This window comes from Pseudophryne corroboree, chromosome 5 (assembly GCF_028390025.1).
Source record: "Pseudophryne corroboree isolate aPseCor3 chromosome 5, aPseCor3.hap2, whole genome shotgun sequence".
Lineage (NCBI taxonomy): Eukaryota > Metazoa > Chordata > Amphibia > Anura > Myobatrachidae > Pseudophryne > Pseudophryne corroboree.
Genome location: NC_086448.1, coordinates 220,038,191 through 220,055,668, shown reverse-complemented (window position 1 = coordinate 220,055,668; position 17,478 = coordinate 220,038,191). Strand labels below are relative to the sequence as shown.

The window sequence follows — 17,478 nt, the reverse complement described above, 5'->3', positions numbered from 1 at the left end:
AACACTGGATTGTCTGCATCTTGTAGGCACGACCTATATTTATTGGATGTGCTATTTTCCATTCCATTACAGCATTAACCAAATCATTACAGATACCAGCTGCTCTAATTAAACAAATGTGTTTAACTACAGAAAGATTATACTAACAACAATTCTTACACCAGCAGCAGCAGAGTTATGCTATGGGTCAGTGCACACCAGCACAGATAAGAGGAGAGTGTGATCAGGTACTGCTCTCTCTCTCTCTCTCTCTCTCTCTCTCTCTCTCTCTCTCTCTCTCAGGGGATACACAAGGGGGGTAATGAGAGCCGTCAGCAGTGATTCCTGAGCATCTATAGCAACTCAATGTTCTTGCAAAGAAACTCCTTAGTGTCACCCCTGACAGAATCTGAAGAATCCGGGAGAATTGACCTATAAAGCAGGGGATCAGGAGATTTATGGCTGAAACGGGAGGCTCCCGCAGGATGCGGGAGGGTAGGCAACTATGCCCAAAAGGTAGCGCTGACTTAACAGCTATCCTCAGGGATCCTGCAGATAGCATGCAGTAAAGTACTTTGAAGTCCATTTACACACATGCTGGTACACTACTCAGACCGGCGATTGTGTCGGCATGGGGTTATAGCGCTGTAGCAGCGTGGACATTGAGACCCTAGTATGTGTATATATATGTATGTATGTATATATATATATATATATATATATATATAAAAGATGCTGTCTTATATATATATATATAAAACATGCCCAATGAGACATTAGTCTACTGGGTTCTAGAGTCAACGCTATGTCTATTTCTGCTAGACGTGTCCTGTGGAACATGCACAGGTGATGCTGACTAAAAGACGCATATGCAAGGTTTACCTTACAAGGAAGAGGAATTGTGTGGAGAAGGGCTCTCGGACCTGGTCTCCACAGCTATAGCTGGTAATTCTGATCTTTTGCCTTATATTCCCGCACAGCCTAAGAAAGCACAACATTATCAAATGCAGTCCTTTCGATCACAAAGCAAGAAAGTCCGAGGTGCGTCCTTTCTTGCCAGAGGCAGGGGCAGAGGAAAGACGCTGCACAACACAGCTAGTTCCCAGGAACAGAAGTCCTCCCCGGCCTCTACAAAATCCACTGCAGGACGCTGGGGCTCCACAGGCGGAACTAGGCCTGAAAGCCCCCTCACCGATACCTCAAATCGGCCCGACCAGCTTCCCCCCACGAGAGGGAAATAGTGTTAACTGCAATTCACAAATTGTATCTTCAACAGGTGGTGGTCGAGGTTCCCCTCCTTCAACAGGGAAGGGGTTATTATTCAACCATGTTTGTAGTCCCGACACCGGACGGTTCGGTCAGACCCATATTGAATTTAAAATCCCTGAACATATACCTGAAAAGGTTCAAGTTCAAGATGGAATCGCTGAGAGCGGTCATCGCAAGCCTGGAAGGGGGGGATTTTATGGTGTCTCTGGACATAAAGGATGCATACCTTCATGTCCCCATTTATCCACCTCATCAGGCGTACCTCAGATTTGTGGTACAGGATTGTCATTACCAATTTCAGACGTTGCCGTTTGGTCTCTCCACGGCACCGAGAATATTTACCAAGGTAATGGCGGAAATGATGGTACTCCTGAGGAAGCAAGGGGTCACAATTATCCCATACTTGGACGATCTCCTCATAAAGGCGAGATCAAGAGAGCAGTTGCTGATCAGCGTAGCACTTTCTCTGGAAGTGTTACGGCAACACAGCTGGATTCTAAATATTCCAAAGTCGCAGTTGGTTCCTACGACTAGTCTGCCTTTCCTGGGCATTATTCTAGACACAGACCAGAAAAGGGTTTATCTCCCGATAGAGAAAGCTCAGGAACTCATGACACTGGTCAGGAACCTATTAAAACCAAGACAGGTGTCAGTGCATCACTACACTCGAGTCCTGGGAAAGATGGTGGCATCATAGAGGCCATTCCCTTCGGCAGGTTCCATGCGAGGACCTTTCAATGGGACTTACTGGACAAGTGGTCCGGATCACATCTTCAGATGCATCGGTTAATCACCCTATCCCCCAGGGCCAGGGTGTCTCTTCTGTGGTGGCTGCAGAGCGCTCACCTTCTAGAGTGCCGCAGATTCGGCATTCAGGACTGGGTCCTGGTGACCACGGATGCAAGCCTCCGAGGGTGGTGAGCAGTCACACAGGGAAGAGATTTCCAAGGTCTGTGGTCAAGTCAAGAGACTTGCCTTCACATCAACATCCTGGAACTAAGGGCCATATACAACGCCCTGCGTCAAGCGGAGAACTTGCTTCGTGACCAACCGGTTCTGATTCAGTCAGACAACATCACCGCAGTGGCTCATGTAAACCGACAAGGCGGCACAATGAGCAGAGTGGCGATGGCGGAAGCCACCAGAATTCTTCGCTGGGCGGAGAATCACGTAAGCGCACTGTCAGCAGTGTTCATCCCGGGAGTGGACAACTGGGAAGCAGACTTCCTCAGCAGACACAACCTCCACCCGGGAGAGTGGGGACTTCATCAGGAAGTCTTCGCACAGATTACAAGTCGGTGGGGACTGCCACAGGTGGACATGATGGCATCCCGCTTCAACAAAAAGCTACTAAAGAGGTATTGCGCCAGGTCAAGAGACCCTCAGGCGATAGCTGTAGACGCCCTGGGGACACCGTGGGTGTTCCAGTCGGTCTATGTATTCCCTCCTCTTCCTCTCATACCCAAGGTGCTGAGGATAATAAGAAAAAGAGGAGTGAGAACAATACTCATTGTTCCAGATTGGCCACGAAGGACTTGGTATCCAGATCTGCAAGAAATGCTCACAGAGTACCCGTGGCCTCTTCCTCTAAGACAGGACTTGTTGCAGCAAGGGCCCTGTCTGTTCCAAGACTTGCCGTGGCTGCGTTGAACGGCATGGCGGTTGAACGCCGGATCCTAGCAGAGAAAGGCATTCCGGATGAGGTCATTCCTACACTGATAAAGGCTAGGAAGGACGTAACAGCTCAACATTATCACTGTATATGGCGAAAATATGTTGCTTGGTGTGAGGCCAGGAATGCCCCTACGGCGGAATTCCAGTTGGGCCGTTCCTTCACTTCCTACAGTCAGGAGTGAATTTGGGCCTAAAATTGGGTTCCATTAAGGTCCAGATTTCGGCCCTATCCATTTTCTTTCAAAAGGAGTTGACTTCTCTACCTGAAGTTCAGACGTTTGTAAAGGGAGTGCTGCATATTCAGCCCCTTTTGTGCCTCCAGTGGCACCTTGGGATCTTAACGTGGTGTTGAGTTTCCTGAAATCCCACTGGTTTGGACCACTCAAAACGATGGAGTTGAAATATCTCACGTGGAAGGTGGTCATGCTATTAGCCTTGGCTTCGGCTAGGCGTGTGTCAGAGTTGGCGGCTTTGTCACATAAAAGCCCCTATCTGGTTTTCCATGCGGATAGAGCAGAATTGCGGACCCGTCCATAATTTCTGCCGAAAGTGGTTTCATCCTTTCATATAAACCAACCTATTGTGGTGCCTGTGGCTACTACTGACTTGGTGGATTCCGAGTTGCTTGATGTGGTCAGGGCTTTGAAGGTTTATGTAGCCAGAACGGCTAGGGTCAGGAAAACAGAGTCTTTGTTTCTCCTGTATGCTTCCAACAAGCTTGGTGCTCCTGCTTCAAAGCAAACTATTGCTCGCTGGATCTGTAACACGATTCAGCAGGCTCATTCTGCGGCTGGATTGCCGCTGCCAAAATCAGTTAAGGCCCATTCCACTAGGAAGGTGGGCTCTTCTTGGGCGGCTGCCCGAGGGGTCTCGGCATTACAGCTTTGCCGAGCGGCTACTTGGTCAGGTTCAAACACTTTTGCAAAGTTCTACGAGTTTGATACCCTGGCTGAGGAGGACCTTGAGTTTGCTCACTCTCAGAGTCATCCGCACTCTCCCGCCCGTTTGGGAGCTTTGGTATAATCCCCATGGTCCTTACGGAGTCCCCAGCATCCACTAGGATGTTAGAGAAAATAAGATTTTACTTACCGGTAAATCTATTTCTCGTAGTCCGTAGTGGATGCTGGGCGCCCGTCCCAAGTGCGGACTTCTTCTGCAATGCTTGTATATAGTTATTGCTTCAATAAGGGTTATGTTATGGTTGCATCAGGGTTGGACCTGATGCTCTGTTGTTGTCATACTGTTGACTGGTTGTTATAAACTCATGTTATACGGTGTGATTGGTGTGGCTGGTATGAATCTTGCCCTGGATTACCAAAATCCTTTCCTTGTACTGTCAGCTCTTCTGGGCACAGTTTCTCTAACTGAGGTCTGGAGGAGGGGCATAGAGGGAGGAGCCAGAGCACACCAGAACCTAAATTCTTTCTTAAAGTGCCCATGTCTCCTGCGGAGCCCGTCTATCCCCATGGTCCTTACGGAGTCCCCAGCATCCACTACGGACTACGAGAAATAAATTTACCGGTAAGTAAAATCTTTTTTTTTTTCACCTGCCTTCTCTTTATTAGGGACCCCACTGTCTTAAGTGCCCCGGGCCCCCCATGGTCTTAACCCGGCTCTGTGCTGGACCATTGTACAGATTGTTACCTCTGCTTTAATGCATTACTGGGCTTTGCTATACTTATTGAAAAACTGCTTTTTATTACCAATTTATACTCAATTTATACTCAAACCCACGAGTTACTCTATACCAGTGACGTGCGGTGGGGTGAGGCAGGTGAGGCAGAGCCTTTCCTGTCATACTAACGTTTGTGTTAGAGTTTTGACTGTATAAAGTATATGAAAAATATAAAGAATATGTTTAAAATATCTTCTTTGTATTATTCTAATAATTTTTATAGCCAAAACTCTGGAGTAAAAAGTCTATGGCAGGTGAGGCAGTGCCTTCCCTTCTTATCTTTTCCGCACATCTCTGATCAAAACTCACCAAATTCCCAGAAGTTTATACTGCTGCACCTGTGTATAATGCCCAGATGTACGCTTTAGCTCATATATTGCATGTAAATCTGGCTCTGGTACTAGCTAGTGCCTCCTGAGCTATTTAGCTCACCGCACGTCCCTGCTCTATACTGCCAAACTGTGTGTCAAACAGATATAGGTATTACAATGTGAATACAGGGCTATAACTAGGTGTGTGCGTAGTGTGCTCTGCACTGTTGGCAGCATTATCTAATTACTTTCACTTGCAGCTTCCCCTCTATTTGAAGCCCATCATCTCCTGACCGCCCCTGTCCCCTACTCTCACCCCTTTTGTCGCTAAAATCTATACAGCATTCATAGATTTGACTTGAGCACTCTTTGTTGTTCAGTCGTACTCTCCTTTATTACATTTCGGAATGATGATGTGCTCGGGATTCAAACTCATTGCCTGTGACATTGTAATCAAACACTCTATTCATTGAGCTATCTGCCCTTGCATAGAAAGCTAGAGAATTCCAAGCTGGAGAATTTTAACTATTTGAAGCTTAACTTGTACTTTGTGAAGGGGTGATATCGCTGCGGCTGGGCAGATCTATGTAATTTGTGGCTGCAAAGGATTGGATGTGTGGCTGCACACTGCATGGATCTGCTTGATTATGTTGCTGGTTATTTATTTTTTTACATGGTACAGGTAGCATTATATAGTTATATCTTAGCTTTTATATGGGATCAAGTGGCTCGGTGGGTGGGGTGTTTGGCTGGGATGCAGTAGATTGTGGGTTTGAGTCCTCGGTGTGGCAGTATATTGAAATGTGTTAATTAATGAGGGGTGTTGTGGCTGAATGGCAGCAAGCTCTCGGGTTAAGTGCATGAATGTGGTATAAAGAGGATTTGTGTCCAAATCCATTTTGTTGCAATGTTCTATAAGTGTGTGTGTAGGGAAGGGGCATCATAGCATGTGCTTTCTCTGTGATCAGTTTTGTCATGCCCCTTCCCCGCGAGGCATGCACCTTATGTCCCTATTGGAGAAATATGTAGGGAGGCGGGAAGGGGGATACCAATTCTTTATCTGGCACAGGGCACCAAAAAGTCTAGTTATGGCTCTGTGGGAAAATACAGTATGGAGACGTGGTTGATTTATGCAGTGGATTTATATCTCCTACACATTAACTATCTACTGTACCTACATAATTTATCTACTGTGCCACAGTCCACTACGGCAGTATCTGTCATCTATTCACTGATACTTTGGATTGGTACCTACAGGTCAGTCCATTAATCATACTAGTATTTCATCCTGTAAAACAACACCTGACAAGCTATCACTACTCTGCAGAAGTACTGGGGACAACCAAACACCAGCAAACATATAGTGCTCCATGCAAATGGGGTTGCCAGATGTGAAGTACTCACAATACACACAAAGACTGTTCTAATCTAACCTTGGTTCTGTTTTTTGTCACACACACACACACACACCTCATACACATAATAGAAGTATCCCTGCCCGTGCAAAATGGGGCGTGACCAACCAAGGAGTGGGCATGGTTTCAAAATGACAGAGCCTCATAATACCAACCATCAACCCAACTCCATACCTAACACATGGCAGAGGGTGACGGGAAAAGGGAGACCGGAAGAGGCAGTAGGTGACAGGCAGAGGGTGACTCCCGGTAGAGGGTGACAGGGAGAGGGTGACACCAGGGAGAGGGCAACAGCAGTGGGTGACAGGGAGAGAGTGACGCCAGGAAGATGGCGACAGCAGAGGGTGACAGGGAGAGGGTGAGGCTAGAGAGAGGGAGACAGAATTGTGTGACAGGGAGAGGGTAACAGCAGTGGGTGACAGGGAAAGGGTGACGCCAGGAAGAGGGTGACAGCAGTGGGTGACAGGGAGAGGGTGACAGTAGTGGGTGATGGGAGAATGTGACAGTTTGGAGAGGGTTATGTAGTGAATGACAATTGTATTGTGATTTAGTTACCTGGTCCCGGGGGCAGAACTGCAGTGCGGCTCCTTCTTTGGTGTTTATGCTGGGAATTGCAAGATCAGATCCCAGCAACAAGAACAGCCTCAATAGAAAGCTGGGTTCGAAAGTTTTGGAGAGGGGAGGAGCTGGTAGGAGAGGGGATCATGGCCCCTCCTCCCTTCTCTGGCCAGACTGCACTCAGAGGGTGGGATGTACTAAAGGGAAAATGCAGTAAAACCCCTGTTTTCATATGTACTAACCTCCGGCCACCGGGTTTTCGACACCGAGGGTATTGCCATCTTTTGATGGTGATACCCTATAAAAGCCTATGGGCTTTGTACTGCCAGCTGCCGCATCCCACCACCTCCGTCACCCTGCGCCGTTCACACCGACCCCCCTTCCCCCATCATACCTGTGTGCAGGCAGCCCTGGTCCCGAAACCCAAACTCCTCCTCCCCCAGCAACACAGCAGAAGGTCCTTCTGGCTGCAGGGAGGAGGAGCCCGTGACTGACTGCTGCCTGGTTGCCAGTTGGGAGGTGACAAAGACCCGAGGGAGGTGATGGAGACTCCCTGCACACCTTCTGACAGGTATCACGCGGGGCCTCTGTCACTGCATTGAGATGTTAATCACATGTTAGTACTTAGCATCGCTGCGGTTGGCGGAGAGCGGTGGCGATATATTTTAATACATCCCGCCCAGAGTGACAGCAGCAGTTCAGGGTCAGGCTGCTGCTCATGAATATAGTTACTGGCGGCACAGAACAGGCCAGAGACTGGCAGAGGGGGCAGTGTTACAGGGGGAGAGAGGTGGAGGTGGGCACAGGGCACGGGACTGGGGTCTCTCTGTCTATGCCACATAGATTAAACTTTCTCTGCATACAGTTTCCTGGCCAGCAGCTCTCCCCCTCTACCAGGTCTGCCACATGCCTTACTCACCCCACCCTTGTTATGCTATGGCTCTGGAAGCACTAGGACTCCCTTAAAATGTTGTTATGGGGTTCACAATATACTGGCTACGTTCCTGGTAGATAATCTTTTTAAAATTCATATGAACAAGTTTTCATTTTCCCAAAAGGAGTGGGAAAAAACTGCACTTTCATTAACCTCTTCTAAGTGTTTCGTGAGAGATCACCTTACTTACATGGTCATGGTCATCATGTAAGCTGCACATGATTCTTACTAGGTATTGTGTTTATACAAAGAGATACTAATAAGAAGTATTTCAGCAAAAATCTACAAATTATAATCACAGTGTGGGTACTAGGTACTATAGTTTGTGTAGAGAAACATGTAAATTATGTTACTTTCTAGTCTTTACAGCATGTACAGTTGTACAGCATCTTGTCCTGAAATCTTTTAAAAAATAGACTGTAAGCTTATGAGAGGGTCCACTTACCTGTTTGTCTGTTTAATAACAATAGGTCTTGTTTTATGGCAGCTTTGATTTCCAATTAGTAAGCTCTGCATGCTATGCTGGCACTATATAAATAATAATAATAATAATAATAATAATAATAAAATGGGTGCAAAACTAAATTTGCTGCACATCCACATATTGTGTGGTTAGCAAATTACCTTTTATGTGTTGTTTTTTATTATTATTAATAATAATAGTAGTAGTAGTAGTAGTAGTAGTAGTAGTAGTAGTAGTAGTAGTAGTAGTAGTAGTGTTGTTAAATGTTATATCTCTCAGTCCTATCAAAATAAACATATTTTATACATTGATGTATTCATTTCATGGATCCAGAACCTTAAAACGCACATTTGTTTCCTGCTGGACACCCTGCACACAGCACACAGTAGCTTTTGAGCACAAACACATATTTCCCGGCCAGAATGAATATATAAAAGATATTTTGCTGTCATTCACTCATGTTTCCACTGCATGAAAGTTCTATGTCTGGAAACACTGCCAATGAGATGTCAGGCGCTGGAAACATGAAGTAAACAATGATGTCACTTGTGGTATGTGCATGAAGAAAGGCAGGAAAGCAGATTGCCACCAAAATATTTCTTGATATAATTAATGCAAATAAGGTATTTATAGACACAACTGGCATCTGCTACTTACTAGATATGTTTATATTAGATGTGGTCAAACTCTGCATATCTACTGTAGCTTTGGATGAACTATAAGTCCCAGTAAGGGAGAGCATGCTGGGTCTTGTAGTTCTGCAACAGCTGACATGCTTCGTCATCTATGGCTGAGCTAGAGAATAGCAATTCTAAATGGTGCTTATACATAACTGTATTACAAATCATATGTCCATAACACTGGCACCTTTGGGGTCATTTATTCTCCTTCAGAGTTAGATGTAATAGATGTAATAGATACACAGGGGCACAAAAGAAGAAGTATAGTCACGTACATATGCCAATCAGTTTGAATCTAAAACTAGCGCCATCTTATGACTGGAGAGGAGGAACAGTGAAGTTAGGTCAATCTAATATATGCCAAGTGCAATAAGTGTGTGTTTGTGTAACTACGAGTATGGGGGATATTCAATTAGCCCCGGTAATTTTCGGGGCTAATTGTCCCGCCGGGGGCTAGCTAATTAGCCCCGATAAGCCGCGGCACGCGCCGACTTATAATGGATTTTGTTTCACCTGCCTCCGGCAGGTGAAGCAGATTTCCCGGAAACAGCGAAAACAGTGCTGTTTCACATGAAAACACACAGGTTTCACTGAACCTGTGTGTTTTCGGAAGAAGAGTTTATTTTTTCCACAGGCGATCCATCTGGATAGCCTGTAAAAAAAAAATCTGTGAAATATCTGAAAAAAATCCAAAAAACTGCCGTTTTTCGGATCCGATGTTTTACCGGGGATAACTGGATATCCCCCTAAGGCAGACACACTGAGACACAGATAGGACTGGGAGGAGCAATATCACCTGCAGGTGTCTGAGGGGGATGCGTTCAGCATTCCAGCTGTCAGGATGCCATCGGCCATGTGACACTTAATCCCAACACCACTCAGGAGACTGGCGCCGGATCATTGACAGCCAACATCTCAAAGGTGAATTTTGGGGGGTTCAGGGAAAGAGCTCGGAGGGAGGGGGAATAGGCGCTAGGGAGAGTCAGGGTTAGGCACCCAACTGCCGAAATTTAGTATGTATTCTGTCTGAGGGATGGTGAAAATAAACATTGATGATGATGAAGATGACGATGATGTTCGTCGGCACTAGCTACTGAATTCTCATTGGCTAATTGACGATTGATTTCTGAAGCTGATAAGTGTTTGTTACATTGGTTTTAGATATATTATGTGATTTTGTGATCATATGTTAGGATTCTTTTTATACTACTTTGATTATTATACAAGACGTAAGATTACTCTTGCTGTATTATAGCTTTTTATTTAAATCCAACCTAATAGCAAATGCGTTCAAAATCAAAACATATCAAAACAAACAAAACAAAAGCATATCAAAACAAATGTTAATTTGGACAATACATTTTGTTGTCCTTATGGCCTGGTTGAGTGTATGTATCAGATTTATGCCTGACAGATGTAAAGGAACATTGCGGGAATACACTATTTTCCTTTTTTAGGATGCATATGTGTACTACTAAGCATTAGCCCGGGGCACCCACTGAGTACCAATAAAAAGGGTAAAGGATTATTTAAGGGGCATGGTAGGAGTCTAGGTCAGCTGTACAGGAAGAATACCCCCCTCCTTGGCATGTGCCACCTCCTAACAGCAGCACATATAGCAGGGTTGGACTGGCCCACACGGGTACAGGGGAAACCACCGGAGGGCCCCACTGCCTGCTCCCCCCCCCCCTCCCCACACACACACACACACACACACACACCTCTTCCTCTAGGGATCAGGTTCCGGGCTGTGCACTTATATACATATACATGTTTTACATTATACTGCACAGGACTATGGTGTATTTTCTACAGTACATTGCTGTTACTGCTAATGCATGCATGATACTGTACCAGATTAGTATTTACTATATATATTTATCAAGGGGACCAGACCATGCACACTCTATAATAGTTAGGCAAACCAATGTGGTGGCTGGCCACACCCCTTCTGGAGACCGGCAACACCCCTAAACATGGGCCCCTACCACTGCATTCCCCAGGTAGACCCTTCATGCCCCAGTCCGACAATGGCTGTATTCATTTATTTTGCAGGCAGGCGAATGATTTGGCCATTCCTCCCCTATCACCAGGGCCTATCATTGCTCTCTACAGCCCTGGCATCAGCCCTGTAGGTTCTTTTTTTTCTGTATAAGTCCTTACCAGATACATTCACCGAATATGCAGTGAGTGCATGTGACTATGCAGAATCTGAAGAGCTCTCTCACATGGGATAGTGGGCAATGCATGTAGCCATGCCACATCAAATGATCACCTGTCATGAAAGGTTTTAACATGCCTAGATGTGAAATGTTTTAGTGCAGTTACAGAGAAACAGAGAATCTGACGGCAGATAAGAACCACTTGGCTAATATAATCATGTTATGTTGGAAAATGCAGCGGATGATGGGCCTAATTCAGTAAGAGTTTGCAATCCTTTTATTCGCATGCTGGGGGCCGCCCATCACAGGGCAAGGCCGCCCAGCATGCTGACCGCCACTTTCCAGTCCCTCCCCCTCTTTCATCGCAATTTCTGCTTGTTTGCAGCAGTATATATTCAATCTCTGCGCAAGATGTCGGTATGTTCCAGAGTTTTTCTCCTAGCACACCTCCCAAGTGCAGCTCGATCTAGCTCCAGGCCAATGGAGCAAGTGCTATTGACGCTAGGAAGAATTAGGAGAGCGCACTTGTAAGTTTAAAAGTAACCACTGATGAACACTGTGATTGGTTGAAACGCGTTGGTCGTGGTTACCTACTGTGGACATTGTGATGTCATCCGCTGGGTCCGGAGCCGGCGAGAAAGACTGTGCTAGATGGAACACAACAGTGACGGTTTTTATACAATCATGCTTGGATCTTAATACTTAAATGGATGTGGATATTACTTTTTATATTATAACTTGGTTACTTTTAAACTTACAAGTGTGCTCTCCTAATTCTTCCTAATATATATATATATATATATATATGTATATATATATATATGTGTGTGTGTGTGTGTGTGTTTATTTACGAAAGCACAACAGAATTTGAGCTATATAAGAAACTGTTAATATATATATATGTATATACTGAATAAATATATATATATATATATATATAAATAAATATGTATATCTCTCCTTCCTCCCCCCCACACACCACAGTCTGCATCTCCCTCTCTCCTTTATCCCACATACCCCACACCCTGTCTCTTCCCAATGACTCCATACTCCATTCCTAGCTCCCCCAGCCCATCTCAAAGCCCTGTATCCCCTCACCAAGCCACTCTTACCCCGGGGAGAGACTCACCTGTGCTGCACTCCCCAGACCAGAGCACCACACAGCAGACCCTACTAGAAGAGGCTGGCATAGGGCACGGGAATCCTGGCCTGCCATGTCCCGTAACTGCAACAGAGCAGAACCCGGAAGAGCGGATGCACACTCGCTCCGCACAGTCACTTTGTGTAAGAGGCTCCTGTCACCACCTACAGCTTGCTGCCCTATTTGGACAAGATGGCTCACATCCCTGCCGGGTACTTATCAGCATATACCTGGGACCCCTCTGATCCTTGGGGCCCGATTCTCCCCTTTGTACCCCCCTGTCGCCGGCCCTGTATAGGTACGGTATATAAGGACAGCAACTATTTCTTAGAATTGATCTAAAGTATCCTTTGGAATGTGAAGCACAGTGTTGCAAAACCATCTACAGAAAATTAACTTAATTAACTATACAATATTACTATAAAAAAGGTTGCATAGAAAAATTCTATAAACATGTGTAACCTGTATTTTTTTTGGAATCCCAATAACTTCTATTATGTATCTGAAGGTCACATACTATTTAATTGCTTTTATGTATAATTTAACAAAATGAGGAATATTATGCAAGAATATAACAAATCTGATAACAAGTGAAATAGGTAATTGCTGTGATATTAGTTAAATCCGCTCTTCAGAATAAGTCATATGGTCAAGCATAGAAGTTTTCAAGATTTTTTGGGAAGAATTTATTATAAAACAAAATAGCAGTAGCAGTTGGAGACATAAAATAAATGTGTCATATACTGTACAATACATTCTTGTTTATATTAATGAAACAACAGACTAAGATACAGGGACAATAAAACACAGAATTTGCCAATATTCTATAATAATATTCTATAACTAGCATTTGCCTGTGGCTTCGCTTGTGTGGATGTCTGTTATTGCACAGCGGAACTAATTTTACAAACACAGTAAAATGTTATGTATATTTTATATTGTACACATTGATCACAACATTTCTTTGTAAACAATATTACAGTCTTTCCTTTAGGGATTAACACAAAAAGATGCTTGGGGCTACTAACTCGTGAGCAAGCCACGTAAAGCTGCCCATGCGAGAAGCAGCTGGTCCTGAGATTTAATGTACACCTGCAGCCCTGAGCATTTTTTGGGGTGTGCTATATATATATAAGCATGCTGTGGTGTATTTATTTCTCAAAAGCTGTAGAGTGCTGCCCAATCTCTCTATATCCTGCATAGTTCCTCAATGGTTCGTGGGTGGGCACCCAGGTGCTACAAGTTCCATGTGGAGTGCTGGGCAAAAACTGCAAAATATATATATATAGACACAGGATTATAGATCATGTGCCTGAATCCAATAGAGGGGGAGATAGAGGGAAGAAGCTATTACAACTTGAGTCCCGGTGGATTTTTAAGCTACAGACTATGCGTCCCAGGGGCCTGAATGACACATTAGGCCTTATTCACTGGTTGTGACTTGCTTTTTCGTCAAGTTTTTTTGCAGGCGGGCTTGCTAATGTGTGGGGTTGCCTTGGGCATATTGATTTTCAGGATCTGTTTGGATAACTTTTAGGCTGTGAAGAGCCATTTGGTCCTTTAGATAACATCCACATGACCAGGGGTCCATGGCCACATTGGTTGGTAATATTGTTATAGTCTGGGCAGTTATGGATGGTAGTATGGTTAGATATTATTCAGTGGTCGGGCATGGGATTGTTCCTGCACACCAGTCACTTAACGACAGTAGCAGGTTTTTAAAGATTTTTTTGATTTTTTTAATTTTTTCTTTCTTAAAACTGCTGTGTGTATTAAAGTTTTTTCTTATGCACAATACCTGTTCTTAAATATGTTTTGTTAGAACAGCCTAATTTTTATATTCACGTTTAGTGTACAATGTGTGTTATTTAAATAACTGTTTGTATTTTTATCTTTATTTGCATAGCGTTTCCCTGGTTACGAGCCGAGCCCCGGTGTGTCATTTCCGCCAGGCTGGAGGGAGCAGAAGGCATCGCGGGAGTCCAGCGGGGGGCCGTGACAACAGGTTGCCATGGTCACCATGCTGGGCCGGGCGACGTCACTTCCGCCCCGCCGCCGGAAGCTGTGAGTGTACACCGGAGTGTGCGGGAGATCGTGACTGGGGACGCACAACGGTGTGGGAGGTCCACGGGGTAAGTGGGTATTTATTGTTGGTTTTGCACATTGTTAAATTGTTCTGAGGAAGGGGAGCACGTCCCCGAAACGTCAACACTCTTGTGATAATACATTTCACGTTTTTTGCTGACTTCGAGTGCCGCCTCTTTTGTTTGCTACTATTTCGGGGTGACCACCCTGTGGGAAGGCACAGGAGCAAGTATTCTTGATTCTGCCATTTCAGTGGAGTGCCGGAGCTACTACAGCTGTATGTATATATATATATATATATATATATATATAGTGGAAAGTGGTGGCACTCACAGGACTTGTTCCAATAATAAATGACACAGCGGTCAAGAATCAAGAGTCAACGTTTCGTTAATTTAATAACGTCATCAGGACGTTATTAAATTAACGAAACGTTGACTCTTGATTCTTGACCGCTGTGTCATTTATTATTGGAACAAGTCCTGTGAGTGCCACCACTTTCCACTCTGTATTCGGTTGCTAAACCAGCTTGGGAGGCACGAAGGCATCATTGTACATATAGGAGAGAGTGTCGGCTATCCTTGTATATATATATATATATATATATATATATATATATATATCAGCAAAGAATGAAGAGGCGGCACTCTGAGTCTTCAAACAATGTAAACCTTGTATTGGTGCGTATCAACGTTTCGGGGTCTCACCCTTCATCAGGGAGACCCCGAAACATTGATACGCACCAATACAAGGTTTACATTGTTTGAAGACTCAGAGTGCCGCCTCTTCATTCTTTGCTGGCATCCATATGGGCTTTGTCCCTGGAGGAGGGCACCCGAGCAAGACAGTCCCATAATAGGGGCAGAACCTAGTGCCGGAGTTCAATTCTGTATATATATATATATATATATATATATATATATAAAAATATATCCGCACAGGTCCCGCACTTGCACAAATCTCTTCATCCACTTCCAGGGGTGCTCCCAATGGATCCACTGGAGTGGACCATCACATATAAACACAGTTCTGCCGTACAGAGGAAGGGTGCACTCTCCAATGAGTACTCAAAATATGGTTCTCTTAAGACATCATCGGTTTATTCAAATAGTCTTGTGATCTCGATGTTTCGATTCAAAAAGAATGAATCTTCATCAGGAAAAGGCTTATATAACTTCACCAGACTCAGCTGTACAGACACAAGTTGATCATATTAATATCAGTGTCTAAACAGAGAAAAACACATAGAAATATAAGGCGAAGCCTGCCAGGCCACCTCGGAGCATATTGTTATATAGCAGCTAGATACCACCACCGTTCTCATGTTACTGCGAGTTACATAGACACCATAGTGTGATCAAATCCAGAAAGGCTTAACTCATTACATGCCAAATCCACGAGCCCAGCCGGGCACTCTCTCAACATGGATAAAAACCATTACTGCCAGCATGCCACTAGAAAAAAACAGGACAACTGTATAACAACCTGAATGCATATAAAAATCTAAATGACCATAGTAATACAGGTCACTACCTGAGGTATGTTTACAACAGCATCAACACAACAAAATGTCTAAAGGGTGACATCCACTCTCAGAGAAACAAGCTGCAAAAGACCAAAAGATCATGTCAACAACTAGTACAAACACTACAGTCAATAACTCACGGAGGAACAATATACTTACCACTGCTGACATCAAAATACTAGTTCATGCTGGCAGTATATGCAGAGCTACATTCCAGATATTTATAGGAGAACCAACAGGAAGTGCATGAATGGACCGGAAGTACCGCTATCAATGACAAATACCGCTAATCATAACTCAAAGAATACCCACACCTCTTCCAACGTGTGCATTAATTCACAACTACTATATAGACTAGAACTAGCCAATATACGCCATCAATTATCAATGTAAAAACAACTTAAGTGCCGCGGCTGGAAGCCCCGTGCATTCCATGTGTGTGTATATATATATATATATATATATATATAGTGTCATTTTGCATTTGAGGAGCCTATATACTGCACGATCCGCATGTCAAGCACCTGTTTATCCTTTATTGCTCCTCTCCCTGATGTCACATCAAGACCATACATATATCAGTTTCTTTCTATGTCACTAAGCTATACAGTAGTGAAAACGCGATCCAAATTCATCCAGCAGTTTTTGCATGATGCCGGAACTAAGACAGACAAAAATTCAGATTTTTTTTGTCTCTGTAGTTCATTAAAAACAATACTATGTACAGACACATCCCTTACAGTTTTATTATATGTATAAATAAACTATTAATATTAAAAATCAGCATGACAAAAGCCAGACACAGGAGACTGCTTGATTGATTCATCAAGAACAGGTCTACAAATGATAGATAACTCTTCGGTATAATGTCTCTTTAATAGCATTAACATGTTATGCTCTGGGCAGCTAAATAGACACATAGTAAGAGTGAATATTTGCTATACAGTCTTAGGGGTTTGGGCACTAGAAATGACCAGCCACTAGTGCTGTTATCTCTGGTATACAGTGTAATAATCACCATGGTCACTGTCCCCAGGCCAGCAGAAAGGCATTTACTATTTCCAAAGTTACAAGTATTAATATACTGTGAATGAATAATGACATTCTCAGGGAGAAACCATGGTCTGCACTCACAATATCCAGACAGACATACAGACAGAGATAGATAGATAGATAGATAGATAGATAGATAGATAGATAGATAGATAGATAGATAGATAGATAGTCAGTCCTATAAAACCGGTGTGCATTTAGGCTGAAGATGGTAAAAAAGGAATAAGAAAGAAGAGAGTTGTAAAACAATGATTCCCACTTGTTGGTAATGGATTGACACTGTTAAAGACACCGTTTATTATTGCAATTTAGACACTGTTCAGTTTAATTGTTGAGATTACCTTAAAGCAATGTAATCTCAGTCTTTTGTTTTTACAACATCTTATAAAGACTTCCCTGCTTTATCTTTTGATCATTTAATTGTTTGCAGCTACTAATCATCTGGAGACAACCTAGAACAAAATGAGAAAACAAGAATCTATAAGAGGCATATATTATTTCTCCTGTACATGTGCCTTAACCATGAGTAGCTTGTTACTATTTGATGTTATTTT

The 17,478-nt window shown here is 43.8% G+C and overlaps 1 long non-coding RNA gene across 1 annotated transcript in view; it reads right to left on the bottom strand.

Moving 5' to 3' along the window:
- Positions 1 to 17,077: 17,077 nt before the first annotated feature.
- LOC134928945 (uncharacterized) overlaps positions 17,078 to 17,478 on the bottom strand; it is a 68,231-nt gene continuing 67,830 nt past the window's right edge. Inside the window, exon 3 of the long non-coding RNA XR_010178145.1 lies at positions 17,078 to 17,376. This is a non-coding gene — a long non-coding RNA (uncharacterized LOC134928945). The remainder of the gene's footprint in view (positions 17,377 to 17,478) is intronic.